General features: G+C 39.2%; 1 protein-coding gene across 8 annotated transcripts in view; it reads right to left on the bottom strand.

The window, feature by feature from the left end:
* The window catches only part of MGMT (O-6-methylguanine-DNA methyltransferase), a 325802-nt gene that overhangs the window by 257759 nt on the left and 47628 nt on the right, over positions 1-20415 (bottom strand). The gene's annotated exons all lie outside the window — the stretch shown is intronic.

The following is a 20415-nucleotide window of genomic DNA, read 5'->3' on the forward strand; positions in this document are numbered from 1 at the left end:
ATGGCTGTGCTGGAAAATCAATCACTGTTTAGTAAAGGAAACATATTTTTTATTCTTATCATTAACAGTCAACTTTATACGGCTACCAATAGAATGTACTTCCAAATAGGTGGCAAACATTTCTCAGTTTTCTTCAGGGCCAACAGTAACGTTATACATTTCCTCTATGTCATTTGTTTAGTCACAAAAATATTTGAATCAATATATATTTAAAGTTTACTATTTATATTTTAGTATTTAACTCATTAGACATAAGTATTATAGTGCCATGGATTATTATTAATAATTATTCTGGCCAAGGTATAGGCCCCTACTTGTAGTAGGCATTGTACCTACACAGAACAACTTTAGACGATCTTTGCCTCAAACACCTTGCAACCTAAGTATGACAAGAATGAGATAAGATTGACACCAAAAAACAGGTAGGTATAACAGACAGGAAAAACATGAGGAAATAAGACAAAACTGATCAGAGTGATGAGCCCTGGGCTTTTTTGTGCCTTTGTTCAAAGTACTTAAAACAGCAATGAGAGGAAAGTGTGATGTAGCTACCTGGAAAAAAAAGTGAAGCAAAGTAAGACTAAAATAACGACAGATACTGAAATGTAATGGCAAGCATAAACATATATATGAATATGCTTCTATTAACAAACTCACACAGACACATGTACACTATTTTGGTTTAAACACATAAAGATAAGGATACACCTAAACACCATTCACACTTCATTAGTCAGCTCCCTGAAAATCATAAGGCTGTCTTGAAAATTCTGATTAAAAACACTGAGGTTCTTTTTACTTGACTTCTGGCCTTTGAACCTCTGATGTTCAGATGTCCAAAATTTGCTGTGCAACTATGAGAGCTACAACTATAACGGGCTTTTTTTTTTTTTAATGAAAGCCGAGAGTCTCATGTAATCTCAGTGCTCAGACAATGCTTTTCCTTCAAGTCCCAACTTTTTATCATAAGATTGGGCAACACTGGGACCTGTGCCTGTCACATTTTCCCCAACAACATAAGGAGTATAATGGAATGAAGCTCTGCTCTGCTATACCTGTACTCCATTAACATAAGATTCAGTAAGGACCTTAAGCCAATGACAGAAGTTAGCGATGCCTTCCAACACCCCTGGGTCTGGGATTGGCACCAAGAATTAGGGAGCCAGAACTAGCTCCCTGCTACCTTCCCCTCTCATATGTGCTAAGGAGAGTCACGATTCAGAGAAAATCTGCCCCGCAGTATTCAGTTTGAGGCAGTTTAATACCAAGACATGTTGAAAATCTTAAGACACCTTACATCACACCAACACTGAGAAAACAAGCAAGGAGTAGGAGAATCTTGTGAAGGAAAGTCTATGAAAATGGAGATAGTTAGAAAAACTGTTAAGGAGAGGGAAGAAGACATAGCTCTCAAGAAACAGTTGAGGCATACAACAAATACAATGAAAATCAAACACGATAACGTAACAAAGAGGTAAGGAAATTAAAATTATCCTAAAAGTCACATTTACTAGACTATCAAAAGGGGATTTCACCATTTCCATTAACTGAGTCATTTAAAATTGGACATTACAAAGGAATTATTTATTATTTTTGCAGCACCTAATGTGTGCTAGACAACAGAAGGAATTCTATGGGGACGGCAGAACAATTAGATTTACGTAAAGATGTTTTACATTTCTATTTTCAATTATATCAAAATTTCCTAACATGCTCTACTGCAAGTGATCCATGGCTTTTGTTATTTTCCTAATCTCATTAATCCATCAAAAAAATTATCATGACAGTCCACACAACAGATGTGATATAAGATGTTATTCTCTTTCTCAGCTATACAAATAAAAAAAACACACCTTTGTCAAAATTCTACACTAATATTTAATGAAAAAGCGAACATGTATCTGTATAATTATAATGCTAGAAAACAATAAAAAGTACACTGTATAACAAAAGTGAATCAGAGGAATAAATTCTCTGAATTCTGGCTCCTGCTGCAGAACTCAGAACTCTAGTTTGGAACCATCCTACAGTTTGCGTAAGTGGATTTCATAGTGATTACTCAACAGTCAAAATTTTGAACATTTAAATGATTACATAAATATGTGGAATACCCTGAAGGGCTTTTCTCTTGGCTTCTTGCTTTCTGACAATTATGAAGCCAATGCAATATGTCCAGTGTATAATGGCAAATGTATTCACATACTGATCCACAGCCTTGCAGAAAGGCTCTTCCGCATCAAGCAATACTTCTCTGCAAAATCATACAAGTCTAATCTAGAATGAGTTTACCCTAAACTAGGAGATGGCTGATTTGAATTGGGTGCTGAAAGGAAATTGATTTTCATGGCTATTTAGAGATCTATTGAAAAATGAAAAATACTGCATCATCCTCCTTTTAACATGAATAGGTATTTAAATAATAATGTTCTGAATTAACTCCTTAGTGGTGGAAGCTGGTATTCCCTTTTTCCAACACCAAGAGAAGAAATTCTAGGAGTTTTCTTCATTACAGCATAAGAATATTCTGATTTCTACGTCCATGTGGTTAGATTAAGTAATTGACAATTCTTGCTGGGTTAAATTTGTTCATTCCCCCTTATTCTTCTTCTCCCATTACCAACTAAAACCACAACATCCAAGATCAGATAGCACAGTATTTAGCTTCCTCCTTCCCCTTTTTTTGCTCCTTGCTCCTAGTAGTCAAATATTTGTGTCTGTCCACTGCTATTGCCCTACTTCTTGTTATTGGCCTAGAGAGTTAAAAACATCCCTAGCTTGTCCTGTTACTTCAGCAATGAGTTTCAAAACAGTCAAAAACAGTATAACAAGTTTTGATTTAAAAAATTAAATCTACGTATTATGAATCTAAAACAAAGATATGATTGAATTTTAATAAGTGCATGACAAGACAAGCACTGTCATCTGATAAATTACAAAGTAAATAACTCAATGTCATGCCAAAGAGTCTTATCAAAATCATAGCATTAACATGCTATTAACCTGCAAATTACTATAAGGTTCATAGCATTTCCACTATGCAACCTAATTTCAGCTGCCTAACAAAAATAATGTATTTTTGAACGAATAAAAGTCATCCATGTTAGCCTAATATCAAATTTGGCAAAAACATGAACAAAATTAGCTCACTGTTGCTTTAGTTAGAAAACTGCCAATCTCACACTAGAAATCATCATGTTTAAAGATTAATTTAAGGATGTGAAGTATCGGGTAATTGACTAATTGAATAGTCGATGCATTTTGCATGAACTAGAGTCATAGAGCTGGAAGAGACCTCAGGATGTCGTCAAGTCCATCCCTGTGCCCAAGGCAGGACCAATCCCAAGTATTCAATTAGGTGATAGGGCGCCTTTGCCTTTGAAATGTAGTAACAGATCTAAGGCTGTTACTACACTTCAAAGGCAAAGGCGCCTCCTAGAGCCCAGGATCAGCTGAGGACTCCCCTGCTGACTCCAGGCTCCGTGAGGCTCTGCCAATTTGAAATGCTGTGAAGAGCCTGACGCTGGGCTCCTCGCGGCGTTTCAAAGCAGCAGCAGCGCATGAAGCCCGGGGTCAGCTGGGGAGCCACACGCTACCTGGGGTCACTGCATGCAGCCTGAGGACACCCCAGCTGGCCCCGGGCTACACACAGCTTTTCAAAGCAGTAGCGCTGTGTGGAGCCCAGGGTCTGGCCCCAAGCTTCAAGCAGGGCTGCCACTTCAAGCGGGGCTGCCCTTTTCTTCCCCCCCTTGCTGCCTCTATTTGATAGAAGCAACAACGGGGGGAGGGGAGTGACTAGTCAACTATCCTATTGACTATCCAATAAGCATATGCCTATCAAATAGTCAACTAGTCCTTCATATCCCTAGATTAATTTTGCACTTGGAATTCAGAACCAGAATTTGTAGTAGATATTCAGATACAGTTGAGCAGTCATATCTACCATCCTTTTATCTCTGATCCCTAGAGGTGCTTGGTACAGCCTAACTGCAATTTAGAGCAACCCTAAGGCTACTCCAAAGTTAAGTGGCTTTGAAAGAACTCTTGGGGGGGGAGGGAAGTATTTTATTGGTAGAGGCTACTGATGGAAAGCATTACCAGACATGTGCTCTCCTACCCCAAAAACAACCTATACAGTAGGGCAGCTGATATGGAGCTGGCTGCATGAACTTTATCCTTATCAAGGATTAGCTCTATACTTTGTCTCTGGTTAGGAGATCCCCACATGGACAACACAAACCTGTAGGACACAGCACAAAAGGATAATCCAGGCTTGAGGATCTGGTTCTGTTTAAATAAAAATCAAATGTTTTGTAGACCACTTATTTATAAAACAAGGAAGTCAAATATGCATTTGGCAATTGCATTCTGTGCAGGGACAATTTTTCAAAACTGTAAAAGCTATTTAGGAGACTGCATCAATAAGAAAGTGAACAGGATTTAGACACACTTGAAAATGACATTTCATCTTTAAGCAAGTGGAATTTATCTGCCTTGCCAGAACATTCTTTAAGGCTGGGGAGGGGGGAGAGGAGAGGAGAGGAGAGATGAGGAGAAGAAGACTGCTCCAAAAGAGGACAAGGAGCCAGTGTAGAGCTATTGACTAGTTACCTGGGAACTGCATAGATGAAAGGGTTCAAAAGGGACAGCCTGTATGGTAAGGCTCCCTTTTACATGGATTAGCTGAGGCAGGGAGCTGGCACCTGAGCCCTAGCACTGTTGAACTTTGGAGCATGTGGCAGTACTATGAGACAAGTTCTTATATTCATGCAATTACAGGGTAGGAAAGGCTGGTTACCAAATGGCTCATTAGGGAGAAGAGGCTGCTGTGTGGTACATGGTATTGCTGGCAACTTGCCAACTGGCGCCCTCAATAGTTTTGAACTGCCTCCCAACCGTTACGTTCATCAGTGGGAAAAATGGTTATCCATATCCATGAACTGGTTTTAACTCAAAAGGTTTCTGGCAGTTTGTTGCATTCTAATGGAGGGGTCTGCATGATGTACACTGAGGGACACGCAGAGATTAAACTTGCAGTGGTCAATGACTGATCAAGGAGACTGAGGAGAATCTGTTATCTTTGAGGAAGGTAGTGATTACATAAATGTGTGGCTTACCACTTATTCAGAATAAGGGCCACAACAGCAGCAGTCCAACTGGGAATGGGAGTACAGCCAGTCCCCGAGCTGCGAACGGTCAAGTTACGACTGTTCTCATTTACGACCAAAGCTCCCATGGAGCGGTTGTAAAAGTGGTCCCCGAGTTATGAACGCTTACGAACAGCGCGGTCGCTATGTAACTCAATGGGGTCCGAGTTACGAACAGATCGAGTTATGGCCAAGTGTTTGGTTTGCAACTCGTTCATAGTATGGGCAATTCAGACAATCTGGCATTGGCATTTGGAAGCATACAAAACATGCATGACATTGGGTCATCGTGAGTGATTTAATTCCAGATGTTGGAAAACCAGCCATGGAGACAGTGGTATGGACTTGTGGGAACAGGATTGTATGTTCTTTTTTTAAGACAGACATGCCTGACCAACCTGATTGCTTTCTACGACAAGGTAACAGGCTCTGTGGATATGGGGAAGGCAGTGGATGTGATATACCTTGACTTTAGCAAAGCTTTTGATACAATCTCCCATAGTATTCTTGCCAGCAAGTTAAGGAAGTTTGGATTGGATAAATGGACTATAAGGTGGATGGAAAGCTGGCTAGATTGTTAGACTCAACGGGTAGTGATCAAAGGCTCAATGTCTGGTTGGCGGTCGATATCAAGCATAATGCCCCCAGGGTCAGTTCTTGGTCTAATTTTGTTCAACATCTATATTTTAATGACCTGGATGAGGGGATGGATTGCACCTTCAGCAAGTTCACAGATGGCACTAAGATAAGGGGAGTGGTAGATACATTGGAGAATAGGGATAGGGTCCAGAGTGACCTAGACAAATTGACAGAATGGGTCAAAAGAAATCTGATGCGATTCAACAAGGACAAGTGCAGAGTTCTGCACTTGGGACAGAAGAATTCCATGCACTCTTACAAGCTGGGGACTGATTGGCTAAACAGCAGTTTAGCAGGAAAAGACCTGGTGATTACAATGGACAAGAAGCTGGATATGAATCAACAGTGTGCCTTTGTAGCCAAGAAAGCATATTACAGTGCATTAGGAGGAGCATGCCAGCAGATCCAGAGAAATAATTAATCCTCTTTATTCGGCACTGGTGGGGACACATCTGGAATATTGCATCCAATTCTGGGGCCCCCATTATAGAAAGGGCGTGGATGCATTGGAGAAAGTCCAGCAGAGGGCAACCAAAATAATTAGGGGACTGAAGTACACAACTTATGAGGAGAGGCTGAGGGATTTGGTTTACAGAAGAGTGAGGGGGGACTTTATAGCAGCCTTTAACTACCTGAAGGGGGCTCCAAAGAGGTTGAAGAGAGGACAGATGACAGAACGAGGAGTAATGGTCTCAAGTTGCAGTGGGAGAGGTCTAAGTTGGATATTAGGAAAAACTATTTTACTAGGAGGGGAATGGGTTACCTAGGGAGGTGGTGGAACCTCCACCCCTAGAGATATTTAAGTCCAAGCATGACAAAGCCATGGCTTGGATGATTTAATTGGGGTTGGTCCTGCTTTGGACAGGGGTTTGAAATCGATGACCTCCTGAGGGCTCTTCCAACCCTATGATTCTATGACAAGCACACATCCTCATTGCCTTAAGGGTTGGTAATTGGGGTCCAGAGATGGGGCAAGCCTGAGCTGGCATGGAAGGAGAAGTATATTATTGGACTAGCTGATGCCACTGCAATGGTCTGTAGAGTCTTACAATGGTTACGGACATAACAGTAGTGCATCTTGGAAAATACTTGGAATGTGTAAAGGGAATGAATGGATGTGCATGTGCAGATCAAAGAAAGACTTGAGGCTGAGACTTAAATTTTTTTCAGAAGAAAATAAAATGGTGTGCTTGAACATGAGTTAACATAGGATGTGACAGAGAGTTGTGGGGCACCACCTGTGTGGACAAACCTGTTCGGTTGTGAACAGGGAGGTGGCGAAATTCCTTGGGGACATAAGAATCTTGGTGATTTTATATCCTAGGGAACCAAGATTATTCAGGGAGGAAGAGGTTCCTCTGTAAGGCTTTGGTGCTGATTTGTTTTGGCCAATATAAAAGAGGGCAGTGACAGACATCTGAGAATCTGACTGGGTTTGGAGGAAAGCAGTCAAGCTAATTGCTAGTGTCTTCGTATGGTGGATGTCCAGTGCAGGAATTCCATAGGGAAGATATACTGTGACCTGATAAATGGCTTTGGAAAAGACATAAAAGAAAGGTGTTTGTTAAAGAAATGGAGTGGAAGCACGCATTCTTATGATTGGCAACCCCCATTACTTATAACCAGTCTACAAGGGCAAGTGGATGGTAAGGTTCCAGAAACAGACTGGTTGGGGGAGCAGGAGATCTGGATGGACAAAGATGGGAAGCTGGTAGAAGCCCCCCAAATAATTACGGAATAAATATGGGGTTACCTGCACTATATACTTTTATCTGCCAGAAACGTAATAATAAAGTTGTGACCTAATTCAAACAACATCAAATGTCTCATCCTTTTGGGACAGTCAGACAAGGAGTTACAGGAGTTAAGACTAAAATGTAAGTAAACATCTAGATAGTGCCTACAGCCAGTCTTTGCTATCTCTCATTCTGAATGGGAAAGACTACTAGATCAACCAACCCTACTCCTAAAGTCCTACTTACAGCCATGTGACAGGCATCAGGTGGATATTTACTCCAATGCACTAATGGACAGCAGACTTCCTATGCAAGCTCCTCAAACCTCGCTTCTTCCCAAATAATGCATCAAGCATTTTTGAATACTGAAAAGTGTGCAGGAATAAATCAAGAGCTATCAAAACATGGAAAACCAGATGTCAAAAATATGAAGGAATCTGCAAAAAGATTTCCTATCTAAAAATTGAAATCTTTTCTGAAAATATTAACAGATACACACACATTGATCCATAGTAGACTCTGTCTACCAGGACTAGATTTTCATTAAATGCATTTTTTATTGTTGTTGCTTTGTTTTAAGTTATAGCCATTTAAAAATAGAGTGATATATTTTAATAATGTTATTTTTAAGGAACAATAGGTAGCTGGATTTATTATTTGGTAGTTACACAAGTTAAGTAACTGAATCTACTTATACATGGACTGTGTTTTGCCCAAATTATTCCAAAAATAATAAATCTGCATCATCAGAGTTCCATCTTAGTACAGGTTATAGAAAAATAAAAAACAAAAACAAATGAGTTGCAAGTTTTAATCTGAGTCAAAATAATGTTTACCTATTTACCCCCAAGTGAAAATTCCAGAGGGCAACCTAGAGACAGAAAAGAACTGTTTCATTTTATTTTTATGGGGAAGGAAAAGATAGCAAAGGTAGCAAAGAGGCAGGGGAAATGGGAGTTGAATGATGTAAGATTACATAATGATATTAGCCAATATGGGTACAAAAATAATACGTGAAAAAGTGCATGTTCTGATCATTTTGGGTTTGTTTGACACCTTGTTTTTATGACATTCCTGCAATGACACTTATTACCTACCAAGCAGATACTGCACACTTGACTTATTTCTAAACACTGTCAACAGTACACTACCCACAACATAAAACAGGTTAATTTTTCAACTACCGGCTAGACATACAGTACTGCAGAGTGACAGTTTGTCACGAAGCAGTAAGGATGGTAGCAGTATGGTGTTAAGAACAAAATGTCAATTTTTAATCAGTTATGTCTTGGCAAGCATCAGCTTAAAATCTGTCACGCTAACATAGAAACTCACTCTCTGTAGTCCACTAAAGTTAACTTAATGCAGCTATCATTTAGTAAATTTGCAACTTGTTGGAATGGGCCACAGAACTGTTCAAATTCCATTACACAAAAATCAGTTTTATTAGCTGCATTCTTCCAATTAAATGTAAGTCATAGTTTAGCGGTCTCTAAAAGTGGAAGGACAGAGAATGCTGTAATGTGAACACTTAAAGAAAAAAACATACTTTCCATATTCCCTATTGCTGCGATCGAGTCAGAGCTCATATGCATAATTGGGCTGGTTAACTATGTACATCACAAAATCTAACTGCTATGGCAAGCTGTACACTAAAGCACTACAATGCACTATTATACTACATGATTAAATATGTAACACTTCTTTCTCTCTAAGTCAATACTTAACCAGTGCCCAAGTGTAGCATTAGAGAAAACTGTTGCTGAAGGTACAGTTCTTTACATAGAATAGGGAAGTCAGGGCTAGCTAGTTTTAGAGATTTTATTAGCAATTCACTTTCTGTCATTACCTTCTGTCTACTTAAAATTCCTCCTGCAGCTTCAGTGGGATATGTCCAGTCCTAAAATACTATTTATTGTCATGCGCTGGGAAAGGAACAGATTCCTGGATATAGTTTGCCAAGTTTAAATGCTTTACAATTGTTTTGAAAATATATGAAAATTGTAATAGTCATTATTATTTTCTGTGAACAGTAGTCTACACAGAAATGCTTAAAACATTTTGTTACAGAGGACAAAAACAATAATGAAGCAAAATAGCTTCCTACTAATTTGAGTCTTCCCTCCCTCCAAATAGCACACTACTATATTATGCTGTATAACCCATCAGGAAGCATAAAAACAAGCAAACTGTCAGTCATCAGACTACACAATCTAGAAACACAGAGGTGACACAGCAAAGAACCAAACTTTTATAAACATTAGCTACACTTCACTAGCTGCTGAATCTTTACTGCCGAGTAAAGGTTAGATACTCACCTGTCTTTTAAAAATATCCCCCGCAATGATTAATGAAAAAAATCAGTAGACATGGAAAGGAAGACAAACCGTTAAAAAAATGACACAACATTTAAAAAAATCAAGTAATAAAAATACATCTGATTTTCCTGTAGGAATCCAAATGAAACAATATTACAATTAATTGTGGTGAAAGCCAATTTGTGCTGCACCAGATTGCATGGATGAATGTTATTTGTTGAGAGCCAGGGACACGTTTGCTATTGAATGCTAAATACACATTCATTTGCAGAGGTGGAGTTTTCAGTTTACCTAACTGTAAATTCTCATCAAAGTAAAACCTATTTTGAGATAAAACATTTTCTGAGTAAGAAAAATGACCTAAGGAGAAGAAAAGTAAACAAATTAATCTAATTTGGAATCTGAGGACTAAATCAGAAGCTGACCTGAAACATTAGGAGATTTATGCTGGGAGGTGTTTATGAACTTATTTGCTTTTCTGTCAACTTGTTTTCTTTCAAATTTAAAGAGACCTCTGATAATCTGTGAAATGCACTCTAACAATATGTTCTCCAGGTTGTTTCTCCTTTTATTTAGCTTGATTGTAATCCAATTAGCATTTTTATAAATCACTGAATGTTTGCTGACATTACTAGGAAGTTTTGCTTTTCTTTGACAATTTTCCTTAGGTCATCTTTTTCTACAAATAGAGAAAAGGCCTGAAACGATTTATGTGGAGAGTTTTACAAAATAATATTATTATTGTTTGTGAAAAGGAATATTAAGGTAAAAATGTGTTTGACTCTTCATTGCTATTTGGTGGAGTATCACTCACTATTTTAGCTCAGGGGTGGGCAATAATTTTGAAAGGGGGGGCCACTTCACAAATTTCAGAAGTGGCCACGGGACAACTCGGAAAGGGTGGTGCCTTGGGCTGTGGGCGCAGGGCCGAGAACTACCCTGCTAGGTACGATGACCTTATTTTCTGAACATGCTGCAGCTAGTAAGAATGGTTTAATTTAAATTCTGAAACATATTGTTTTAACTTTCTTGTGTTAGTTTATCAAACTTCATTTTGAATAAAGTAAAATGTTATGTCCAACACAAAAGGTTTCAATGTTTTCTTTATTTATGGCAGGGGAGGGGAACTCTTTTTGGGTCAGGGTCACTGACCCACAAAAAAAATCAGGTGGGGACCTCAAGTTAGAAGCAAAAAAAACTCCTTCGAAACACCCCAGTGCTCACTGATGTGGTCCCAACTGAGACACCTCACTCCTCTGGTGCCCCAGCCTCACGGGATGAGGGGAAGGGAAGAGAAAGGGGGGACTAAGGTTCCCACAGACCAGATTTACTTTTCTGGGGTTCTGGAGTTAGTGGATTTTATAGACCTCCTTAGGCTCCGGGGTAGGGACAAAAATGAGGGATACATTCCACTGAATCTGAGCACTCTAATGAAGACTTTAATGCTGTTAATGAAGACTTTGCTGATTTACATATAAACTAATAATAGCTTTAGGTCTATGAGTTGCAAACTATATTTCTCCATGTTTATAAACGGGGAAAATGTTAGTTTGGCAAATATGTTTTCCTTGTAAAAGTTAACCTTGTCATTTTGGTCTAGCCCAGGGTTGGGCGAAAACCTTTCAGGAAGCCGGATCCAGCCCACCTACAGATTTGATATGGCCCGTGAGGCAGTTCCAGGCCCTGCCCCTTGGTGTGTTGCCTCAGTGCAGGAGAGGGGTGCGAGCCCTTCTAAGTGCTTCTATTTAAAGGGCTTGCATCTTCCCTGAGCCTTGCCTAGCAGCTGCAGGGAAAAAATAAACCCTTTAAATAGAAACGGTTGAAAGGGCTCGTATTTCTGGCTCCCTAGCAATGTGCTAGAGGCTCAGGGAGCTGTGACCCCTTTTAAGTAGGGCTGTCAATTAACATACGTTAACACCTGCGATTAATGCAAAGAGCAATTAACGCGTTAATTTTTTTAATGTGTTAATCACAGGTATTTCCACCGTGGCATTTCAAAGGGGCAGTGCAGTAGGAGCCTGGAATCAACTGGAGACCCCAGCTGATCCCAGACTCCAGGAAGTGCTGCCCCTTTGAAATGCCCTAGAGTCATTTCAAAGGGTCAGCGCCTGGGGTCAGCTGTGCGGTGCTGCCCCTTTGAAGCACTACACTGAAGTTTCAAAGGAACAGTGCAACGCAGCCCAGGATCAGCTCAGTTTAAAAAAAAAATACCTAAAACTTGAAATAAAGATTTCTGATCATGAAAAATATTTGGGTAGTGAAATTTACGCATTTCCCTCCATTAACTATAACATTTACCTACCACTATTCTCTCTCCCAGAGCCCATGTTAAATATGTAATGAGAACAATTGAAAAGCCCTTAAAAGTGCAAACATTATTTAAGTTAATTCAAATGAATCATCTGGAGAATTTTGATTAGGTGACATACGAACTCCACCTTTCCTCTCCTCTATAATACTGACAAATCTACGGTGTCAAAATTTCCCATAATTTTAAGCTTTATTAGTTAGAAAAAGAAATGTTCTTTAGCAACAAAATTCTGGACAGCTAGATTCCAGAGTCCTGCTAGCCAAACAAAAATGTAAGCAAAGTATGTATACGTTCATATCTCATTAAACTGTTAAAAGCGACATACAAAATTGGAATACCATTATTAGCCTACAGAATTAAGTCCTCTTTGTCACTAATAACAAATGAGTATCAAAAGGTTTTCATTGCAGAAGATTTATTGGTGAGAATATTAAGATGATTTATGACTTCATGTTCTATACAGAAGAGCCTCATTTTCCAGGCATGCTACTGTGACTTTGAAAAAGCATGTGCCTCAGTGGCATCATGCTCTTTTGAAGGGACAAAGTTCTCTAAATTACATACCAACTCAGAGATACTATTACTAAAAATGTATGTGTGGAACTGAAATTACTAACCAAATTTCACATCCTAAGGTGTCAACACAAAGTTTTATATCCTAAATTAGGTGTCTTCATCTGAAACACTAATATTGGCTTAATAACTTACACTCAAAAATCTCCACCTTTTACTCTTTCCACAATAATTCAGTCTAACAACCTAGCTGTAGCCAAGATTTCCAGTACTAAATGTACTGCTTGATTAAATATTGGCAGTATTTAATTTAGCATTTATAATCTTTGATGTTACAGTAAATATTTCAAAATTATATATGTTATAATTGACTGATCCTTTGCAAAATGAAATTCAATTTCAGTTCAGCGGTTTGAGGCCTTATAGCCCTGTTTTCCCCTCTCGAGTGAAACAGGAGGAGGAGCAAAACTAAAAATTAATAATGGCTAGGCTGTGGGGTGGTTTCGGGATACCAGAGATATCCCCAAAAAAACTCTGCCGTGTCCAGAGAACGTGTTTGCACTTAGGCTTTTTTTTTTTGCATTAGTGCAAACACGGTCTCTCAGAAGTCCCTGAATTCCTTGTTCTACGAGGAAGAAGGGGGCTTCCGAAAGAGGGTTTTTTCCTGACATTTGGCCTAGTCTAGACAGGCCAAAAGTCGGAAAAGCCTCTTCCAACAAAAGAATCTGAAAAAGCTATATTTGCATAATGGTGGCTGTGCGTTCTTTCGAAAACAGGTATTTCAAAAGTGAAACCACTGTCTAGACATGGTTCTTTTGGGAAAAAAAACCTTTTGTCGAAAGAACCATAATGCCTGAAAAGGTGAGGTTTGCCAGTTCTTTCGAAAAAGGGTTTTTTCCCCCTGAAAGAACCGTGTCTAGATGGCGGTTTTACTTTCAAAATACCCTTTTTTGAAAGAACGTGTGGCCGCCATTATGCAAATGAAGCATGGGAAATTCAAATCCCAGCTTCATTTGCAATTTCGATCTGCCTAATTTACATCCCTCTTTCGAAAGAGGGATGTAGTCTAGACATAGCCCTACAGTAAACAGTAACTTCATAATCACCAGGCATACAGTAAATTGAAATTAGAACCCTTGATTGCTTAATAATTGTTACTCTATCTTCCCTATCCACAACTCTAACCTACCTATTATCTCATCCACATATATAATGGTCTTTTAGATTTTAAGCGCTTTGGGCAAGAGATCTTTACTGTAAATATACAGCAAAATGAGGCTCTGGCCTGTTTGGCCTCTGGATGTTACCACAAAATAAAGGTTTAACAATACTTCTTTTCCCAGAACTGACTGCCTTAAATACACAGTATGACTATTGAGGGTTTTCCTAAATTTCATGTCCCTATACCCAGGGAGAAACTCTCTACTTCCTCATATCCAGCATGAGTTATTTAGCTATGCCTGCTTAAAAAAAAATAAGCAGCTCCCTTCAGGGATCCAACATTTGTTTAAAAGCTGTGCTAAGAAATCCTTCCAACCATCATCTAACATACTCTTAGAAAACCTCAGGGATATCAGTATTTATCACTGTGTAGCAAATCCTGGATGCAATTTCTAAAGTCCTATGCTGTAAACGGAAGACCCAGTCTCCTCACTATCTGAGGTACCTCTTGTGCAATGGCCATACATAGGGACTATGAGCACCAAATTGTCCCTGTAATTTAGGATGCAACCATGGCAGTCTCCCTAAAAGTAACGCTTCCAAGTATTCCTTCATTTGCTGCAAAATTTCTGTATGCAGCTTATAAATGGCTGATCTGGCACTGGTAGACATTGTACAGTAATTTCTTTGTAAAATCCATTATGCCCATTAGCTACCCTATTGCCTAGATGACTGGCTAGAGTTAGTGAGTTACCTACAGTAGCCACACACCTCTCCCTGAACACTTGAGAGAAATAAATATTTGAAACTTTAGTCGGTATTTCTCTCAAATATCTCCAATCAGTCAAAAAACAGCAGCGCTCTCAACCTCATAAGCTGCAGCATCCAGGTCCTAAAAAAGAAGGCTCAAAGGAATGAACCAAAAGTGGGCTGGAAAAATGCAAACTTGGAGGGTACGCCTCTGCCTTATCACCAGGACCTCAGCTTGACAGGAAAGGCCTAGAACATGCACCCACATTCATGAGTTTCTGAAACAGTTGCTTCATGGTAAAATACTCCAAAGTGCTTTCAGTCCCATGTGCAGGGCCAGCAAGACGGCAGAAATGCAGTCTGAATGCATGGATAAACCATGGTGTATGGAAGAGCATTTAACATTATTAGACACTAGGGAACCTTTTGGGAAAAGAGAAGCCTGTACAGAAAGGATGTGCTCAATCTAATGTCAAGAGGAACCAGCCTGCTGAAACATAAAATTGAAAAGGTTTTTGAGGATTTTTTAAAACTAAGGGCTGTACACTAGCCAACAGGTATTAAAGACTATATGATTTGAGCAGAAACATATGGATGAAATTATTAATGGAAGAACGTTATATTTTAATAAAGAGGACAAGGAAGAAGTTGGTGAAGTACAAGTAGGAACTACTGAGGAACAGTCACAAGTAAGAGAGTCCCATTTAAACATGAAAGCAAGCAACATATTGACAAATTGTACAAGTGCTTATACATATATCCAAGAAGTCTACATAGTAAGATGAGTGAACTAGAGTGTTTATCATTAAATGAAGATATTGACATAATAGGCATCACGGAAACTTGGTGGAATGAGAATAATCAATGGTACACAGTAATAGCGGAGTACAATATAACAAACATGACAAGAGTAGGTAGTGCTGGAGGAGTGGGACTAGAAATATAAATCTTAAAGGAATCAAAGTGTAGTATCAAATCTCTATGGATAGAAATTCTGAGCTTGAATAATAAGAACATAGCAGTAGTAATATGCTACCAGTTACCTAATCAGGATGGTGACAATGACTGTGAAATGCTCAGAGACTGGAAAGGTCTACAAAGGCAAAAAGCATAACAACAACAGGGAATTTCAACTATTCTCATACTAGCTTGGTATGTGTTATCTAAGGACTGGATTCAGAGATAAGAATTTACCTGAAACAGGTGGCCTTGACCCAAAAGTTATGAAATAATTCAAATATGAAATTTGAGAACTATTAACTGTGGTACATAACCTATTGTTTAAATCATCCTTGGCACCAGATGATTGGAGGATAGATAGATGATGTAACGCTAAAAAAGTTCCAAAGGCGATCCTGTGGGTGATAAGCCTAACTTCAATATCAAGCAAACAGATTGAAACTATAAGAAAGAATAGAGCTAGCTAACATAGGGTATGTCTACACTACCCTCCTACTTCGAACTAGGAGGGAAATGTAGGCATACCGCACTTGCAAATGAAGCCCGGGATTTGAATTTCCCGGGCTTCATTTGCATAAGCGGGGCACCGCCATTTTTAAAACCTCGCTCGTTCGAACCCCGTGCAGCGCGGCTACACGGGGCACAAACTAGGTAGTTCGAACTAGGCTTCCTAGTTCGAACTACCGTTACTCCTCGTGGAATGATAAGTAACGGAATGGAGTAACGATGGAATGGAGTAACGGTAGTTCGAACTAGGAAGCCTAGTTCGAACTACCTAGTTCGTGCCCCATGTAGCCGCGCTGCACAGGGTTCGAACGAGCGGGGTTTTAAAAATGGCGGCGCCCCGCTTATGCAAATGAAGCCCGGGAAATTCAAATCCCGGGCTTCATTTGCAAGTGTGGTATGCCTACATTACCCCGCTAGTTCGAACTAGCGGGGTAGTGTAGACATACCCATATATATAAACAAGGTATGTTGGGGGAAGAGAAATAACTTTTATAAAGGAAAATCATGCCACACCAATCTATTAGAATTCTCTGAAGGTGTCAACAAGCATGTTGACAAGGGTGATCCAGAACCAGATGAGCTGACTGAGTGGATTTCCTTATTACTATCCATACAAATCAATCAACATCACCCTCCTAGACTTCAACACCTGCTACTATGGTTGGAGAACATTAGAACCCTGCCACATAGCTCTTGGCCATGTTTATGCTATTTTTCAATCTCAGTATTACTAGTATTTACACCAAATGCAGTAAGAAACACTTCATTCTAGTAGTATTTATTTTAATATTTCTTGGCTGGAAGGGAACCCCAGTACATCTTAGAAACTGATACCTCTCTAGTAACCAAAACAAATATTCATGGTTCCTCCTGAGAATTCACACTTGGATTTTTCATGCACTGCCATTCTCATATTGAGCTTTATATCTTTAAACACTTGGTGTGTTAAAAATGTCAGCACCTTTACCCAAAAGAGCCTTAAATAAGCACCATAAATATCACCTGAATACAAACTGCAGGGATTCTTAGCTATAAAAGCTGGATTTCTGGACATGTATGACGAGAAGGTCCAATATTGCTTGAGGGCAGCTTTGCTCTGACAGTAGTGATGCTGCAATGCCTCATTCACAGTGCAAGAAACCAGCAAAGCTACATTTTTTTTCTTCTACATAAAATATCCTAAAATCACTTCAATACTTTTACTTGTTTGCATTCCAAAACTAGTATATGAACTAGAATCCTCAGAAGTCTCTATTGTTTCTATGGCTCCATATAATATTAGCGACTTGCCAAAAAGAAATACTAAAAATTTTGTTGAGTTTTCAAAAAGAGAATCAATAAACACCCAGGGAGATGCTGCTTCATTCTAATTATGAGAAAGAAATATTGGCCTGAATTCTTAACATGCTGATTTTTGGAGTATCGTAGTTTTCCCAAGCCTTCTTTTTTTTATTGATTCTAGTTTTGTATTAAAATTAATTCAATGAAAGTTCGAAATACTGGATTTCAATTTAAGAGGAATATGTTACAGGTATCTGGAATGGTATAGCAATTTGTTACATGATTTCAATTCTAGTGCTATAGTAACTCATTCTGGTCCAGCAAGTTTTCTCCTGCTCATCACAAGGTTCCTTATTAATCACATCAAATTTCTTTGTGAAGGCAACAGGGATTAGGAACTGTCATAAGAAATAAGAAGTTAGGAAGTGTGTGTTTCCATCATTACAATCTCCACTATAATAAGGTCACAAGAGCAGACAGAAATTATTGTTTATTATACAAATGCCTTTCCTATTTCTAACACAAATGTCAGAGCAGTACTTCCCAATATTTGAACAGTGGCTCCGTAAGGCTATGTCCACATTACCAGGTTATTTCGAAATAAGTTACTTTGAAATAATAACTCCTAAAATAACTATTTCAAAATAAGCTTATTCCTCTTCACAAGCAAGAGTTGTTATTTCATAATAACAAGGCTATTATTTCAAAATAATAGACTTGATAGTGTGGATACTCACCTTGTTGTTTCAAAACAAGGGGAGTTATTTCGAAATAATTCCTCACTGTAGACATGCCCTAACGGAGCTCCAAAGGTTTCATTCAGTGTATTTTTTTAAGTAGGGGGGAGGAGTTGAATTGATATACCCATTTTGGGGTTTTTTCCAATTAAGAGATTATTAAACTAGGGTTTAACACCACAAGTATCTTATGCAGGTGTAAGGTTGGAAACTCTGTGTACCCTCCATTCCTGCATCAGGCATTCAGCAGACAGACTTCCTGTGTTGGTAAGACCATAAGGACGGCCATACTGAGTCAGACCAAAGGTCCGTCTAGCCCAGTATCCTGTCTGCTGACAGTGACCAATACCAGATGCACCAGAGAGATAACATAACAGGTAATCATCATGTGATCCCTCTCCTGTCATCCATTTCAAGACAAACAGAGGCTAGGGACACCATTCCTACCCATCCTAATAGCCATTGATGGACCTAACCTCCATAAATCTATCTAGCTCTTTTTTGAACCCTGTTAAAGTCCTAGTCTTCACAACATCCTCTGGCAAGGAGTTCCACAGGTTGACTGTACACTGGGGGTGTGTCTAGACTACATGCCTCCTTCGACGGAGGCATGTAGATTAGCCAGATCGGAAGAGGGAAATGAAGCCGCGATTAAAATAATCGCGGCTTCATTTAAATTTAAATGGCTGCCCCGATCTGCCGATCAGCTGTTTGTCGGCAGATCGGGAGAGTCTGGACGCGATGCCCCGACAAAGAAGCCTTTCTTCATCGACACAGGTAAACCTGGTTTCACGAGGCTTACCTGTGTCGATGAAGAAAGGCTTCTTTGTCGGGGCATCGCGTCCAGACTCTCCCGATCTGCCGACAAACAGCTGATCGGCAGATCGGGGCAGCCATTTAAATTTAAATGAAGCCGCGATTATTTTAATCGCGGCTTCATTTCCCTCTTCCGATCTGGCTAATCTACATGCCTCCGTCGAAGGAGGCATGTAGTCTAGACACACCCTGAGTGAAGAAAAACTTCCTTTTGGTTGATTTAAAGCTGCTGCCTATTAATTTCATTTGGTGACCCCTAGTTCTTATATTGTGGGAATCAGTAAATAACTTTTTCTTATTCACTTTTTCCACACCAGTTATGATTATATAGACCTCTATCATATCCCACCTTAGCCTCCTCTTTTCTAAGATGAAAAATCCTAGCCTTTTTTATCTCTCTTCTTATGAGACCTGTTCCAAACCCTTAATAATTTTTGTTGCTCTTTTCTGAACCTTTCTCAATGCCAATATATTTTTTTTCAGATGAGGTGACCACATCTGTACGCAGTATTCAAAGGGTGGTCATACCATGGTTTTATACAGAGGCAATAAGATATTCTGTCTTATTCTCTATCCCTTTTTAAATGATTCCTAACATTCTATTTGCTTTTTTGACTGTCAATGTACACGAGTAGATGTTTTCAGAAAACTATCCACAATAACTCCAAGATCTCTCTCTTGAGTAGTTGTAGCCAAATTAGTACCTATCGTATTGTATGTATAATTGGGATTATTTTTTCCAATGTGCATTACTTTACATTTATCAACATTAAAATTCATTTGACATTTTGTTGTCCAGTCACTTAGTTTGGTGAGATCTTTTTTGAAGGTCTTTACAGTCTGCTTTGGTCTTAACTATCTTGAGCAGTTTGGTATCATCTGCAAATTTTGCCACTTCACTGTTTACCCCTTTCTTTAGATCATTTATAAATAAGTTGAATAAGACTGGTCTCAGGTGAGGGACCTTGTCAAAGGCTTTCTGGAAATCTAAGTATACTATAACCACTGGATCCCCCTTGTCCACATTTTTGTTGAACCTCTCAAAGAACTCTAGGGCTGTGTCTACATTGGTACACATACTGCTTATTGTGTAACACATTTAGGCTATGTCTACATTGGTGCAATCTTGCACCAAAGTGGCCGCTTTTGCGCAAAAACATGCTGCCTGTCTACACTGGCGGAGAGTTCTTGCGCAAGAACGCTGACATTCTAATGTGTGAAATCAGTGCTTCTTGCGCAAGAACTATGATGCTCCCACTCAGGATAAAGCCCTCTTGCGCAACTGTTCTTGCACAAGAGGCCAGTGTAGACAGGCAACATGAATTTCTTGCGCAAGAAAGCCCGATGGCTAAAATGGCCAAAACTCTTGCGTTATAAGTATTTGCGCAAAATCTTGCCAATATAGACGTAGCCTACTAGATTAGTAAGGCATGATTTTCCTTTACAGAAACCATGTTGACTTTCCCTCAACAAATTATGTTCATCTATGTGTCTGACAATTCTATTATTAACTATAGTTTCAACTAATCTGCCCGATACTGA

Source organism: Pelodiscus sinensis, chromosome 8, assembly GCF_049634645.1.
Source record: "Pelodiscus sinensis isolate JC-2024 chromosome 8, ASM4963464v1, whole genome shotgun sequence".
NCBI classification, from domain to species: Eukaryota; Metazoa; Chordata; order Testudines; family Trionychidae; genus Pelodiscus; species Pelodiscus sinensis.